This window comes from Littorina saxatilis, linkage group LG14, assembly GCF_037325665.1.
Source record: "Littorina saxatilis isolate snail1 linkage group LG14, US_GU_Lsax_2.0, whole genome shotgun sequence".
NCBI lineage: Eukaryota > Metazoa > Mollusca > Gastropoda > Littorinimorpha > Littorinidae > Littorina > Littorina saxatilis.
In genome coordinates, this window is record NC_090258.1 from 8,589,768 (window position 1) to 8,607,562 (window position 17,795).

At 37.9% G+C, this 17,795-nt stretch overlaps 2 long non-coding RNA genes across 2 annotated transcripts; one reads left to right on the forward strand and one right to left on the reverse strand.

Annotated features, from left to right (window-relative positions):
• Window positions 1-4,136: 4,136 nt before the first annotated feature.
• Window positions 4,137-10,676, forward strand: LOC138947052 (uncharacterized). The gene is made up of 4 exons (XR_011449534.1): window positions 4,137-4,243; window positions 4,586-4,728; window positions 7,567-7,669; window positions 8,180-10,676. It is a non-coding gene; the product is annotated as an uncharacterized lncRNA (long non-coding RNA).
• Window positions 10,677-10,793: 117 nt separating this feature from the next.
• LOC138947051 (uncharacterized) lies at window positions 10,794-14,627 on the reverse strand. Its single transcript, XR_011449533.1, has 3 exons — window positions 14,045-14,627; window positions 13,515-13,667; window positions 10,794-12,402 (listed from the first exon to the last, which is right to left on the reverse strand). It is a non-coding gene; the product is annotated as an uncharacterized lncRNA (long non-coding RNA).
• Between the last annotated feature and the right edge of the window lie 3,168 nt (window positions 14,628-17,795).

Sequence of the window (17,795 nt, forward strand, 5' to 3'; positions counted from 1 at the left end):
GCCTTACGCGACTTGTTTCTACTGCAGTTGCTGCTGATGTTGCTGCTACTGATGATGACTACGACGACTATTAGGATGCTGCTGCTGCTGTTGCTGCAACTACTGATGATGATGATGATGATGATGATGATGATGATGGAAATTGAGACGAGGGCGGTGGTGTGTATGTATGTATGTATGTGTGTATGTATGCATGCATGCATGTGTGTGTGTGTGTATGTGTGTGTATGTGTGTGTGTGTGTGTGTGTGGGTTTGTGTTTGTGTATGTCTGTCTGTCTGTCTGTCTGTCTGTCTGTCTGTCTGTCTGTCTGTCTGTCTGTCTGTATGTATGTATGTATGTATGTATGTGTGTATGTGTATGTATGTCTGTGTGTCTTTCTGTGTGTCTGTGTGTCTGTATGTCTGTGTGTCTGTCTGTTTGTCTGTCTGTATGTATGTATGTCTGTGTGTCTTTCTGTGTGTCTGTGTGTCTGTGTATCTGTCTGTCTGTCTGTATGTCTGTATGTATGTCTGTCTGTCTGGATGGATGGCTGTCTGTCTGTCTGTCTGTCGTTACATATGGGCAGAATATACCTGCGCAGTTTCAGCGGCACAGACGACGCACGGCCTATTATTTATGCCGCGATAGGGATTATGACGAGTACTTGGCCTGTTTTCCTTTCAGGCAACGTGTAGCGGGCTGGGATAATCTGCAGTGCGTCGTTGGTCCTGCTGAAGTTACATATGTGAGCGGAGCCCCATAGGTGGGCGCCAGGTCTTAGCTAGCTTGCGTATTTCGTGTGTTATGCTATTCCTACTGCTGCAGGTAACGAGCGCATGAGCGTTCAAAAATGGAAAGTTTTGCGTCAACTTTGAGGGGTACCATGACAAAAAGCGACGTATTTCAGCAATTACATAAAACATTCAGGATATTATGCATACATACAAGAAATACTTAAAATAACTTTAAAAGTCATATTGTTCGGATAGACAGCAATACGTTTTCTCAATTGGCGAGTTTCTTCATAAGGATAATTTAAGTCAGGACTTCCCAAAGGTTCAGTTCTGGGACCACTTAATTCTCTTTACGATTTATCTGTGCAAACATCTGATTGGAAAGTAATCAACTACCTTTTGCCAACGGCGCGTCACTACATGTACACATTTGTTCAAGCGTTTCTTTGAAAAAGTATCGACGAGGTTCTCTGACTGTTGTGAGACAAAACCCATGAACATTTACACATATAAGACCATAGGTATGAAGATTACCACACGCCAGAAATATCAAATTGCACTGTTAATTCTTAATGTCCTTATTTTCAATCTCTGATTTAAAAAACAAACAAACAAAGAGGTATGGTTCCAATTAGATACTTCTACCATTCAAGGCAAACACCTCATTCACACGCAAAGTATATTCTGAAATGGTTAATCTTCGGTCCCAAAAGCACCTGTGATCTAAGCCATACATGCAGCATAATATTTCATTTTCTTTTCAAATTCTGATTTACCTAGATTTTGTAACCATCTTTCCGTTAACATTGAGTGGTTGTTTATTAGTTGGGTGGTTTTTACATTTAGTCAAGTTTTGACTAAATGTTTTAACGTAGAGGGGGGAATCGAGACGAGGGTTGTGGTGTGTGTGTGTGTGTGTGTGTGTGTGTGTGTGTGTGTGTGTGTGTGTGTGTGTGTGTGTGTGTGTCTGTGTGTGTGTCTGTGTGTGTGTGTAGAGCGATTCAGACCAACTACTGGACCGATCTTTATGGAATTTGACATGAGAGTTCCTGGGAATGATATCCCCGGACGTTTTTTTTTCTTTTTTTCGATAAATACCTTTGATGACGTCATATCCGGCTTTTTGTAAAAGTTGAGGCGGCACTGTCACACCCTCATTTTTCAATCAAATTGATTGAAATTTTGGCCCAGCAATCTTCGACAAAGGCCGGACTTCGGTATTGCATTTCAGCTTGGTGGCTTAAAAATTAATTGATGACTTTGGTCATTAAAAATCTGAAAATTGTAAAAAAGCAATGTTTTTAAAGGATCCAAATTTACGTTTATCTTATTCTTCATCATTTTCTGATTCCAAAAACATATAAATATGTTATATTCGGATTAAAAACAAGCTCTGAAAATTAAAAATATACAAATTATTATTAAAATAAAATTTCCGAAATCGATTTAAAAACAATTTCATCTTATTCCTTGTGGGTTCCTGATTCCAAAAACATATAGATGTGATATGTTTGGATTAAAAACACGCTCAGAAAGTTAAAAAGAATAGAGATAAAGAAAAGCGTGCTATCCTTCTCAGCGCAACTACTACCCCGCTCTTCTTGTCAATTTCACTGCCTGTGCATCGAGCGGTGGACTGACGATGCTACGAGTATACGCTCTTGCTGTAAAAATGCAGTGAGTTCAGTTTCATTCTGTTAGTTCGACAGCTTGACTAAATGTTGTAATTTCGCCTTACGCGACTTGTTCTTTTTGCAGCGCCTGTTCTTTATGTGCATAAATTAACATTCCGATTTTGCTTTAAACTTTAAAAAAAAAAAGTGTTTGTTTATTTGTGTGTTTATTGTTTTCTCTGTCTAGTTGTCCATCTATCTGTTAGCATTGCATACGTGTATCTAATAACAGTATAAATGATGTGTTACCGTGTTTGTGTTAAAGATAAAGAAAGGAGTAGGCTGTGCCTGAAACCTCCATCCGTATATACTGTATAACGGATCAATCAATGAATCAATCTCTCTCTCTCTCTCTCTCTCTCTCTCTCTCTCTGTCTCTCCCTCTTTCTTTCTCTGTCTCTCTCTTTCTCTCTCTCTCGCTCTTTCTCGCTCTCTCTCTCACTCTCTCTTTCTCTCTCTCTCTATCTCTCCTTCTCTTTCTCTCTCTCTCACTCTCTTTCTCTCTCTCCCTCTCCCTCCCTCTCTCTCTGTCTCCCTCTCTCTCTCTCCCTCTCTCTATCTCTCTCTCTCTCCCTCTCTCTCTCTCTAAATTCGATATTAAAATAGAAAACAGTTTTGCTTTTTCCCCAAAAGCTGTTAACTTGTTCGTCGTCAGCACTCGCACAGATGAAACCACAGAGGTGTGAAGATGCAATCTGACATATGAAAGCTCCCATACGCAGCAAAACAATACCACAAACAATTCAATATGGCTCATAGCACACTGAGATAAGCCCAACACCTAGATATACCTTTGTATACTAATATTAAATCTGTAAGGTGTAATTCCAAGCTCTGCCTGATCAGACAATAACAAAGCCAAACACACCCACACGCACAGACACAGACACACACACACACACACACACACACACACACACACACACACATACACACAAACACACACACACACACACACACACACACACACACAGAGACACACACCGGCACACACACACACACACACATGCACACATACACACACACACACACACACACACACACACACACACACACACACCTAGTAACTATCTCTTTGAAAGAACAAGTTGGCGATTTGAATAATTCTGACATTAAGACTGTCAACGCAACAAAACAAGACTGGGCTATTTGTTATACGCTGACTGTTAGCAAGACAGTGGTAACCTTGCATTGACACAGATAATACAGCTGTACCTGCATGTGAAGGACACACCTGCGGATTACTAGCTCCATATGCATGGGAGAATATAACGGCTCACCAAGAATAGCTGCCGAGGCTGTGGCATCTAAGGCTCTTTACAACCAACCCGCCTCAAGACAAACCACCAGACGGCAAGGGCACTTGCCCCGGGTACTGTGACACTACAACTCCATTCAAGTGAAAAGAGACCCACAACGGCAGCGCTGACTGCCAGCACTGACACACAAGTATCCTTGGCATTCGATGTCAGTAATCCCACACGTTTTGGGCTTATTTTTGTGGGCCACAAACGCGAAATGTGCCTCACAAATTTTTGGGCTTATTTTTGTGGGGCACATTTTGGTTTTGTGGGCCACAAACTGTATTTGTGGAGCATAAAATAAGGGGCACAAATTAAGCTTCATAAAAAATAAGGACAAAATATTTGTGGGGCTTAAACAGTGTTTTTGGCCAAAAAAATGTTTTGGGCTCTTTTTTTTCCTCCTTATTTTGGACGTTGAGCGTGGTTTTCAGACCTACTGCGTTTCGGTTTTTAGTTAATGGCGGTCGATGTTTGGACAGAATCTCCAATGGCAATGGTGTTTGCTAATGCGAGAGAATTGGGACGGGCGAACCTTTGCATATTAACCAGAGGTAAGTTTCCATGTTTCGTTTCATAACTGAGAGTGGGTTTATGGTAGTATGTGTTGCAACAGGTGTCATTTCGACTCACTCGAGTCACTGTCAGTGTCACTGTGACTGTCAGTCCACAGGCGCAAGGTATCGTTCACTGAACCAACACGTAGTTGCCCTGTACAGGGATTTTCTCATTAATTTGAAGAAGAAGATTACCACTACCACGTTTTTGCAACATCTTTTCAAGGTGCATGATCATAATATTTTATAAATTCTTTTTGTTTTTAAAGATTGAGTCTAACTTGAAATACTCAAATAGGTAACCTTCTGATCGGCCGTTCCCAATTATTTTACTTGCAGGTTGGCATCAATCAGAAGAGAGCTAGAGCTAGTATGTTCAACTTCAAGGTCTCCTCTCAGCTGAAAAAGCCAACCGATTGCTGCATGATCTTGAGGCTGTCACTGACAGAAGTAAAATATTTGATGCCACTGCCGCAAATCAGGTAAGAGCTAGTAAGGCGAAGAGGTTTTATTATGTGTGAACAGCTCAGATCATGGGTAATGTTAACACCTTCACATTTAAATGCTTATTTTATAGCCATCCATTGAATTGAGAAGAAAACAAAGCATACTAAACTGCTAAGCATGAATCAAACAATAAGAAAATAAAAAGAACCAACAGCATCGTTTTTTATGTGTGGGTAGTAAACACGTTTTATTTACAAAACACGGCGGAAAATGGCGACACATTTGTTGCACAGCGTCAGGTCACTTTCTTCAACCAAGGCCAGTGCTTTCATACATGACAAAGGAAAGCAAATATATGGCCTGAATAATAAAGTTATAGTGTTCCTTTGCGTGTCTGAGTGATAAACTGTTTTAACCAACTATCTTCTGAAACGTAATTGCACTCAGCAGATTTGTCTTCCGCTCATAACTTTCGTGTCACACGGTCTTTGCGACAAACAGATAGATCGCATTCTCGCAGAAAATCATTGACAACACAGACCAGTCATTTTTAGCATTGCATTTGGGAAGGGCTACTATTATAGTGTGTTTTAAGAAAGAAAAACATTATAGTATCGGCAGAACACGACCAAATGAGTTTTTGTGTCACAACGTTATGGGCGTGAGATTTGTTAAACTTTTTGTTCTCACACTGTTGCAAAATCATTGACAACACAGACAAGTCAGTTTTAGCATAGACATTGGGAAGGGCTACTATTATAGTGTGTTTTAGGAAAGAAAAACATTATAGTATCGGCAGAACACGACCAAATAAGTTGCGTTATGGGCGTGAGATTGTTTTTTTTCACACTGCAGATCATATCTCATAATATACTGAGTGGATCTTTATGAAATTTGATATGGATATTTTTGATTGGATTTTCTCATAGAAGGTTTTTTCCGTTTATTGATAGGACAGTTTGATGACGTCATATTTTATCGTTTGCCAAAAGGTCGAGGCAGCACTTTCACAGTTACAGTTTTTCATCAATTTGATCGAATTTCTTATCACACAATCTCAGATCTTGGCCGGATTATGGGATTGCATTTCAGCTTGGTCACTTAAAGTTTTGTTATTGAAATGTTTGTTCGAAATATGTCATTTTTTTTACATTTTTAAAAACTAATATTTGAAACAGAAAATTTATATTGGTGTATTCCCTATTGCGTCCTGTATCTAAAACTATATAGTTTTGTTGTTTTGTATTGATAATTATGCTTAAAAATGAAGAAAACCGATAAATAACCACTATCTTTATTTATGAAAAAAGACACTTAAAAGCAACTTCTATCTATTCCTTATCATTTTCTGATTCCAAATATATATAGTTTCATGGTGTTTGACGTTGAAAATATGCTCAAACTTAACAAACTCGGATCGTTGAATGGAAATTATACTTCCAAGCTCCAAAAGCACGTCATTTCAAGTGTGGAACACGCTCATGACGTCATACTGAAAGGTGATGAATTATGGCTTCACCTTGCGATGTTTCATTTCAAACATGGTAACATTTTTAAAGGGGTTTCTTTCTCAGATTTGTGTTTGCCCTCTGTCTGTCTCTCTATGTCTCCGTCTGTCTGACTGATTCAATTAAATGTGTAATTACTTAGTTTTGCAAAAGTCAAACTAAGTATGATATACCTAATTGATTCAGGTCTCTAAATTCTTATTGTACAATTGTGAGTTTTATTCAAAACAAATTTAATTGGTGTTTTAAACTCAATAATGGGGCATGCTGTGATGAGTAGAAGAATGTGTGTTTACGAGCAGAAAAAAGCGCATCAAAGTCAAGAATCGTGTTTTTCTTTTTCTATTTTCACCTTGTAGTTTCATACAGACACTAAGCAACAGTGTAGTACCACTTCCAGTGCAATATCTTGTACTTTAATTTTGACCATCTGTGTAACACTTTATTGACCCATGATCTGAGCTGTTCACATGTACAACTGTCAGTGTTATGATGTACAGTGTGTTTTTTCCTTCCCCTCCCTTACATTCTCAAGTTCTGGTCAGAATAACTCATATGGAGGTGTGTGTGTGACTGTGAGCAAGACTGGAAGAGTGTTTTCGTTTTATTTTTATAATTCATGTTCAGGGATAATAATAAAATAATGAACACCTAAGAGTCCAAACCACAGAACTGCTCGAACCTCTTAGCTTTATTTCACCAGTAAGATGATCATGCAGTTCCTCCAGTATTAGAATCATTTTTAATACTAGAAGCGCATGACTTTCAGTGTGTACCTTTAAGTTTAATAAAGTACAATGTATTGCTGTAAACAGTCACTCACTCACTCACTGTCAGGATATCTCTCATTCTCAGTGAAACTGTGTGTCAAGTTCTATTATTTTTTTCCTTTGTGCTCTACACACATGCATATATACATGTTATACATACATATATATATACATGTTATGTAATATGCATGTATATATATATGCACACATCAACTTGTCTACATTGTATGTCTGTCACTCTATCAGTCTATGTGAACAGATTCAGTTCACTGATTCAGTCAAAACTTCACTAAATGTAAAAGGACTTATAAAATTTTATATTCTAGAAAGATATCAATGCCACTGTCCACAGTATCATAAGAATCAAGCGTTAATGTTGGTTTGGTCGTCTGTTGTCGTTTTTTGTTGTTGTTGTTTTATGGGGGAGGGTGCAGTGTGTAAATTCATCTGGTTCTGTGGACAGTGTGTTTGTTGTTCCTCCACATAGCTAAATATCATACTGCATGTAGCTCCTAGTACTACTTGTCCTGTCAACTAACTGTTTTAAATTTGTTGCTCAGAGGAATGTTACTTCAGCCAATATTATATATTACAGGTTGGCATCGATCCGGCACAGTGGAAGAAGCAGATTGATTCCTTCATGATCGGGAGGCTGTCAAGACTCAAATGGGAAATATTTCATGCTAATGGCAATTCAGGTAAGAGTTCTGCTACATGATCATATTGTGTTTTATCCTCCCTCTCAGTCTCAAGTTCTGGTTACATTCTGACTGTTGGTGTGTGTTTGTGTGTGAGAACCAAAGTGTGTGTGTGTGTGTGTGTGTGTGTGTGTGTGTGTGTGTGTGTGTGTGTGTGTGTGTGTGTGTTTGATTTTCCCTGGCCAGTCAGGAGAGCTGCCAGACATTAATAGTAATAATACCTGCAGATTTGTCTAGCCCTGCAGATTGATGTTACAGACCTTTGCTTTGCTTTTTGAATTTGATAGCAAGCGCTGACAGGGAATGTGTCTTCTATATTTCATATTAAAAAGTAGGCATTGGAACTTGTCTATCAGGGAATTAGAATGTTTACGCTCTTGGCATTTATGTGGGTTTAGTGTGTGTGTGTGTGTCAGTTACAAACACAATTTACTCCTTACTCATACTTAAAACTTGTTCTTGTCATCGTGTTTGAATTTAAGATCAGTTCCTTTGTCATTCATTTGTCAGTAGGGACAGAAGATGACGAAGACCTGGCCAGTGAATGTGGATGAAAAGCAGTGCTATCCAGGTCCAGCTGTGATCGATGGGGAAACTACAGCAACAGTGGCAGTAAATGTCCACTCAGTATTGGTTGTACTGAGCTTTACAACTTGTTGCTATTGTAAATTTGTGTCAATGTTTTAAAGGCCCACTACGCCTCATTTAAAAAGTTGTCCTCACCTTTAACATGGGATAAGACCATCCCTCCACTTGGTCACAGACCAAAAATCAACACTTTGACTGCTTTCTGTAGTGAGGTAGATGTTTTGGTGGTTGCGGTGAATTTATTTTTTCTTTCGAAGAAGCTGTACCTGAATGTATTCTTTAAAAAGATACCACTCTGCATAGAGAGCCTTGAGGCAGTTCATTTTTGGTATGCAACTATTAGTGCCCGTATGGTCTTATTTCATTTAAAAGCCTCGGGGATGTCGTCAGGCGTCCGACATAGACGGATTGAAAGGCTCAGATGTCTGATTCACATAGCCGCATGGCAGTCAGATGTGATCATGTCCTATCGTTTTGAACTGAGCGCTGTCATTGTCCAAAAAGAACTCTATTCCTTCGGACAGCGCACTATTCTATATTTTTCTCTCAAGATACACATTTTCAAAAAGCGACCGTGCACTCTCGCGTATTTGTGCACTGAAGTTGTGCAGTGCGGATCTTGTGTTTTCGGGAATTCCAAACCGTTTGTGATATGGGCTGTTTGGGCACACCTGTCTGCAGCACATTAAAGTTAGGAGTACGGGAGACAACTCCAACTGACCATAAGTCTTGCATCTGGTTTCAGTTCAAGACATTTTGACGAAGCGCATTGAATTATGCCACCGAAATAAAACTAAGGCCTGTCCACTTACAAACATTGCTCGGTCAAAGTACAGTAAATCTTACATTTTGTTAAGGAAATGTGCGGCAGTAAAATTGAATTTGGAGAATACATGGAATAACCTGGTTTTCTGGGAAGTGACATAAAAATAAATAGAACAATTGTGAATACTTCTTCTTCTTCTTCTGTGTTTGTGGGCTGAAACTCCCACGTACACTCATGTTTTTGTACGAGTGGATTTTTACCTGTATGACCGTTTTTACCCCGCCATTTAGGCAGCCATACGCCGCTTTCAGAGGATTGTGAATACTGATCGACATAGAGTGCCGTTGCTATGGAAACAGTCGTTACATTGGACATAATACATCAGAAATTCCTAATATTTGGCACAAAGATGCACATGTATCATATCAACAATCATATAGAACGATTTTTTTACAACAGACTACAGTTGAATTTTAATATCTTTTGTCATAAGAATGAACGAATTTCTCACTGCATATTCATTACAATACCCCCGCGGGTTAGGGGGAGTCCCATATTGGTTGGGACGAGAAAGAATTTACCTGATGCTACCCAGCATGTCGTAAGAGGCGACTAACGGTTCTGTTTCTCCTTTTACCCTTGTTAAGTGTTTCTTGTATAGAATATAGTCAATGTTTGTAAAGATTTTAGTCAAGCAGTATGTAAGAAATGTTAAGTTTTTTGTACTGGAAACTTGCATTCTCCCAGTAAGGTCATATATTGTACTACGTTGCAGCCCCTGGAGCAATTTTTTGATTGGTGCTTTTGTGAACAAGAAACAATTAACAAGTGGCTCTATCCCATCTCCCCCCTTTCCCCTATCCCGTCTCCCCCCTTTCCCCGTCGCGATATAACCTTGAATGGTTGAAAACGACGTTAAACACCAAATAAAGAAAGAAAGATTCATTACAATAATTAATTTAAATTCAACTGTAGTTGTTTAAAAAAAAAACACGTTCTATATGATTGTAGATATAATACATGTGTATCCTTGTGCCAAATATTATGAATTTCTGATGTATGATGTTGCTGTAAAGCCGTTTTCTAGAAATCCCATTTGACACTGTAAATGCCAGTTTTCATCGCAACAGCCGTCAATATCCATCCACAATGTTTTCATTCATTTTAATAAGTCACTTCAATAACTACCCAGAAAACTAAGTTATTCCTTGACTGTATTCTTCAAGTTTAAGTTTGGTAATTTTACTGCCGCACATTGCCTTAAATATTAAATAAAGGGTTCCAGTAACATACCTTTCTTCTTTATTGATTGTGAACTTTGGAAGATTAGATGTTGGATCTGTTTTTAAAAAATATTTCCTTGATGTGTTGTACTAAGATCAACCGTCTGCTTGGACATATACTAAAGATCCACTACCTGGCTGCTGTCTGCGGAAAATCGATTAATTCATAGAAAAATATGCCTTTCAGGGAACCAGCTAGCCGGTTGACTGTACATGTGTTTGTGTAGAGGTGTTCTTATTGCATGTTCAAGCCAGGACAGATGGTGACCTGAAACATTTACACATTACATATGTATGCAGGACTGCTACTTTTAAGCTTAGGTGCAAGTGACGAAGTGTGATGATATATTTGTTTGCCCGATTATGGGCATTAAAATAAAACTGCAAAAAGAATACTTACACTTGAGATCTGATTTTGTGTGTGTGTGTGTGCGCATGAGGGTGTGTGTGGGCAATTTGACATACTTGCAGAAGAAACAAACAGAGGTAACTGATAAACTGCATTTATTAACACAAAGATGTAAACAAAGTGAGTTCACACATTTCACAAAAGTAAAACAAGGCAGTCTCACATGCATTCACAATATTTAGTACTCGACTCGCATGAATGGCCAAAGATTATAGGCTGAGAATGCAAGTTCTAATTTGGCACATTTGTACATGTAGCTGCATCCGCTAGACATATATATATCCATCTTACAATAAAAAAAACTACCGTAGTGGTTAGGACATCTGCCTGAAAATCTAGGTCCTAGGTTCGAATCTCTACAGAGGCATTTAATTTTTCCCCTTGGTTGAAATAAAAAATGCTCAATCCAGAGAGAGCAACCGTAAAGTTACCAGGGTAAAAGTAAAGCGTTGAATGCAGCTATGAAGGTCATGCCAGCAGTGTGGGTCAAGATTCAGGCCGCCTTCTATGCACAGAATTCGGTGTAGGATTCTCAGCTCTATCTTTACAAACACATAATCCCCAATAGTCATACAGTGGAACCCCCCTTTTAAGACCCCCTCCATTTTAAGACCTTGTTTTCTCAGACTTTCTGTTCATAACCTCTGTAAATTTTAAATTTTACCTCCATTTTAAGACCCCCTCCTTTTTAAGACCTGATTTTCTCAGATTTTTGGAGGTCTTTAAAAGGGGGGTTCCACTGTAGCTGTAAGACATAATTTTGTTTAAAACTCTTATACCTTTTGGGGGAAATAAATTAATAAGAAAAGACATCACCACACTAAGAAGTCAGGGTGCTGACTTTAGCTATGTGACCAAGTGGAAGGATTTTCTTATCCCATGCAAAAAGCCTGATGAAGGTCTGACACAGTGAGGTGAAGTGTTTTAATGAGGCAGAGCAGGCCTTTAAAAAATAAGTTCACCACATCCAAGTGAAAGACACAATCTTGGCAAACTGTATTACAAAAGCAACATTTCAGCACAACATAAGAATGAATTGAACCATCCAGGATGCACCAGAACGACCCAAAAACAGAATCAATGAAAATCTTAAACAAGATAAAGTACTGACTAGGATTCAAAGGAAGAAAAATTCATGGGTTAACACATTTCATGTGCATAATGCAGTTAAAAGATCTAAATTCTAATATTGCAAACAAAGTCTATACATGAACACGCATTGACCAAAACATACACACACATCTCCCAAAGCTAAGCCTGTGTGTAAAATACTGCCTGTGAACAACTTAACTTAAAGCACTCAAACAACATAAAAGTCTAAGATAATATCACTTTATGTAGTAAAAACAAACAAACCGCTGTTTGCTGTAAGAAAATATCTGCATACCAAACACTACCTGTATTTAGTTGAATTGACAACTTACATTTATAAGTCAAAATGTACCCTTTGATCCACATCGCACCACACATTATTTGTGTAGAATGTTATTGTTAATGTGTTACATGTTCATTTCACCACAAAGGCAACAGAAAACCTCTGTAAGTGTCAGCATATTCAGATGGACTATATTAAAGCAGTTCTGGTAGCTCCGTCAGCACAGAATGGACTGAATCTGATCATCATCCTCAGCAAAGCCAGGCACCACTCTGCAAGCTGCCTGCACGTCATATCTCGGCACCTCACTTCCTGGAAAATACAGAAAATGTATTACTGAGCACATCCAGACTTTGCTGTGCACTGATGGGGATATGTTTTGGGTATCGAGAAGAGGGTGTGGGGTGCGGGAAGGTAGGTAGGAGGTAATACTTGTTCTTCACAAGATCAGTGGGATGGAGAATGGTGGGGGTGATACTGACAGTGACAACTATGAACTAAACTGTAAACCTTATTCTGTAATATTACAGGTGCCATCATTTCTTCCTGTGAAAACCATTTATTTCATGGATATAATAGATATATACTTTCATCATTAAAATTAAAAAGATAATCTTTCATCTTAAAATTAAAAAGACTTCCTCACAAGAACCTTTCTAACGACATGATATCTTGTTATGCTGCTGATGTGAGCGGCTTTTCTGGAATGTGATGGAAAGTTACTATTTTTTTAAATTCAGCATGAGCCTTCATCCCACACACATTCCCTATTTAGCGTTGACACCTTACAGTTTTGTTGAGAAATGTGATGTGAATTCATTCAGAAAATTCTAACTCTGCGCAGGGGCAGTCAGGGTGTTGGATGTAGAAGTAGGTATCCAAGTACACAGGCGGTATTACAATTTACATTGTAACTCTTATTCCATGTAAAAAAAAAAATATATATAAAAAAACAACTTGCCAGATCTGTGATTGTGAACCAAGGAAAGGACTGACTGTATTTAAAATAATTCCAGTAATGAGTAAATCTTTCATTCTAGCTATTTCATGTTTTACTTTCTTGCATCACAATAGTTCAATGTTCATACAAACAGTATAATGCACTTTATGAGTATAGCGTTGCAACAAACTTTAAGATGGGAAGGAGAGAGAAAATAAAGATATTTGTACCATTATGTATATAAAGTACATCATACCAATTACCATGCACAGTATTACTATGCATCTTCAAATACATGTATGAATAATTTCATCTACAAAGTACTTGTTATTCAATTTACAAAGAACAAAAGACTGCTGAATGATCTACATCAGTACATGTTTATAGCTTCAGACTACCATCACCAATACCCAATGTTACATATATTTTACCATACAGATTTGACAAGCAAAAGCTGTAAGTGGTAAAGAAATGTGTAACTTACTCTTCAGGAGTAGTCTGTAATGTAAAGCACCACGCCAAGTCATCCTGATATCTCTCCAGTACATGTATGCATCCATGTTTAAAGGTAAACTGTTGGAACTGGAAGACAGGAGCTGTATGAATGATGCACATCATCTCTGGTTTCTCGGGAGGCCTGAAAACAACCATAACAATATTATCATAACTATTAACATGTCTTGAAAATGAAATAAGTACTATTTCAACTTCACTATCAGACGATTCAGAGCAAAATCACTCACTAATTCAGTAATTGTTTTGTTTATTCTTTTACAACCATAGTTCATACACTGATACAGCAGCATTTGATTATGTGCATACAGATTAAAGATCAAGCATTTTCTAAACTTGAGTAAAAAAAAGAACAGAACAAGCACACACTCTGTGACTCACACTCACAGTCACATCCAGTTACTCATTAACACACACATACACAACAGATGAATCTTGCTCAGTTCTACAAAGGCCACGTTTGCTATGGTCATGTCTTGGATTTTAAAAACAATAACTTACCTGCTTGTTGATCCAAACCGATGATTGAAAATCAGTGAGAGTAGTGTAGAACAGTGCGATTCATCGCCAACCTCCCCATTCAAGGCAGACCGTGTCCAAAATCAGCTGTATCATTCACATCCCGATTGAATTCTTTCAGAAGGGCAGTCGGTGTTTCAACTTCTTTGTCGGTATATTTCTCTGGTGGACGTGTTGAACTGCCAAATATTAGATTGTTTTCAATAATATCAGTCACGACGGCCGCCATGTTTTTTGTCATCAATACTATTCATGTACTCCACTAAGGAAGAGCGTTTTATTGTGTCTTAAAACCGACTTCTCGGGAAAGTGATCAATCGAATTTTATGGTCCACAAAAACTTGCTTCATATTTTATTTAAGGGCTACTTTTATTTGCCTTTATTTTTATGGCGCACATTTTGTGCCCCACATTTTGTTTTGGCCTTCATTTTGTGGTCCACAAACTGGAAATGTGTCCCACAAATTTGTGGGCTTATTTTTGTGGTCCACAAACTGGAAATGTGCCCCACAAATTTGTGGGCTTATTTGTTGGATTAATGACATCGAATGCCAAGGATACACAAGGAACTTAGTCGATAAATATCGACAGGGTGCCGACTAATGGTTTAAATGTGAAATGTGTGTATAATAATGGGTGTGGGTCTGAAATGAAGTTAGGTAGTAGTTAAACATTTGTTTTGAATAATTATTGGTATTTTGACAATGTGGGTAGCATGGAAATGTAAGCATTTGAATGTAAGTCGTACCCAGGAAGAGAGACCAGAGATAGGAGTATGTTGCAATAGCTTGTGTGGTCTTTGAGGTTTTTTTTTGAAAGATATTGTTACAGAAAAAGAAGACAATTACAGTAATGCAATATTTATTGTGAAAACCAACGATTGTACAAAGAACATGTGAAGCAACATTATGTCTATGATGATGTGAAGAAAATTAGTTATGATTTATACTATTATTATTTAGACTTGAGACTGACAGTGTTGTGACGAGCGTTGGCTAATGGTAACGAGTACATATGTGTGTAGTTGTGGTGTGTGTGTGTGTTTGCGCGTTGGTTTGGATTATGGGTGTAATTTGTAAAACAGATGTGACAGTAATAATGGAGTTCACATCAGTGAGGTTAGTTTGAAATGGAACACACGCACGTTTTTGAAAAAAAAAACAATATGAAATTTTGAACCATGAGATCTTTATTAAATAATAAACTGAACATCAGCAAAACATCAAAGCAATTATTAATAAGGTTTGAAAAGCTTGACTTACTATGTTAAATAGTGGATTGAAGGCTGAAAACGTCATTTACAAATTACATCTGAGATAGGGAGGGCGGGTGGGGGAAGTGCTGAAAGTGTGGATGAGAATAAAAAAAATGCTGAGTGACAACAGGGAGGTTAAAGGCTGCCCTTTTTGTAGCGTTCATTAATTAATTCCTATTGTTTACATGTGCCAATAATGTTATAAAACTGTACCTCAGGGGACATAATAACGATTGGCTGTAGCTTTCGAACACAGAAAAAATTATTTCAGTATTGCAAAGTGTTTTTTTTTGATAGTGTCGAATGTAAACAGTCTCAAAGTGAAAGTGGATGTTTTCCGGAAATTGCGAAGTTAACAAGAATACCGGCAGAAAAGCGCGCTTTCCTGCTTAGCACAATACGCTACCGCACTAATCTGGCGTGTCAATATCACTACGTTTTGGACGTGGAAGGTGAGCGATTTCCTTCCGCCCTCAGCTAATTCAAGAAATCACCCCCCTCCTAGGTACACGTGCACTCAAGTTAACCTCTGCTTTGACCTGTGTGCCAAAAGTCAGATGAGAGAGAGAGAAAGCGAGAACGAGAGAGAGAGAGAGACACACACACACACACACACACACACACACACACACACACACACACACACACACACACACACACACACACACACACACATAGACAGAGACAGACATAGAAAGACAGAAGCGGAGAGACTCAGAGGGAGACACAGACAAAGACATACATACACAGAGAGAGAGAGAGAGAGAGAGAGAGAGAGAGAGAGAGAGAGAGAGAGAGAGAGAGAGAGAGAGAGAGAGAGAGAGAGAGAGAGAGAGAGAGAGAGAGAGAGAGAGAGAGAGAGAGAGAGAGAGAGAGAGAAATGTAACTGATCTCGTGAGAACGGTTGAGGCCTTGCAAGGTTTTGACGGCAACAATAATTATTGTAGTTCTCTAAGACTTTATTTCTGTTTGATTTGTAATATGTTGGGAAGACATATTTATCAATTGATCAACAAAATACAACATAATACAAAACGACACAACATTGTTACAATCATTATTGGCCAACGTTGAACGTTTACGAAGGCCTCAATCTTCCCGCGCCGTAGATAAGATTAATAGGTGCTTGATTTTGGTATTTTGATTTACATAACATTAAACCTTTCTTAGGGTTCATGGTCATGGCAACAGCCATATTAATATTATATGATGTATGATTTTATATTTCAGCATATGTGAATTACATGTCATCATACCAAACTGTCATACATTTTTATTCCTACATTATTATGATTGATCACAACCAAACCTACTATCATTGGACACATCCAAATGCAAGCGCCTGTTTTTGACAACTTATCAGTGCAACTTGCTTGGATCTCTTGTTTGGCCTCTAGGTAAAATTTACAATGTATTTTCTGATTTGTGCACAAAAGCTTTTCTTTTCTTCTTTTTACATTTAGTCAAGTTATGACTAAATGTTTTAACATAGAGGGGGGAATCGAGACGAGGGTCGTGGTGTATGTGTGTGTGTGTGTGTGTGTGTGTGTGTGTGTGTGTGTGTGTAGAGCGATTCAGACTAAACTACTGGACCGATCTTTATGAAATTTGACATGAGTGTTCCTGGGTATGTTCCGAACGTTTTTTTCATTTTTTTGATAAATGTCTTTGATGACGTCATATCCGGCTTTTCGTGAAAGTTGAGGCAGCACTGTCACGCCCTCATTTTTCAACCAAATTGATTGAAATTTTGGTCAAGTAATTTTCGACGAAGTCCGAACTTCGGTATTGCATTTCAGCTTGGTGGCTTAAAAATTAATTAATGACTTTGGTCATTAAAAATCTGAAAATTGTAAAAAAAAATAAAAATTTATAAAACGATCCAAATTTACGTTCATCTTATTCTCCATCATTTGCTGATTCCAAAAATATATAAATATGTTATATTGGGATTAAAAACAAGCTCTGAAAAATAAATATATAAAAATTATTATCAAAATTAAATTGTCCAAATCAATTTAAAAACACTTTCATCTTATTCCTTGTCGGTTTCTGATTCCAAAAACATATAGATATGATATGTTTGGATTAAAAACACGCTCACAAAGTTAAAACAAAGAGAGGTACAGAAAAGCGTGCTATCCTTCTTAGCGCAACTACTACCCCGCTCTTCTTGTCAATTTCACTGCCTTTGCCATGAGCGGTGGACTGACGATGCTACGAGTATACGGTCTTGCTGAAAAATGGCATTGCGTTCAGTTTTCATTCTGTGAGTTCGACAGCTACTTGACTAAATATTGTATTTTCGCCTTACGCGACTTGTTTTTAACATAACAATGTTTAATGTCACTGTATGTTTGAAAGACCATGGTCAAATTTGTAAAACAAATGTTAAATTAGAAAATAAATAACATTTTGGTTCATGATTTTTCCTACACCTGTGCTGAAAATAAGACATAAAAATGTTGGTATATAAGT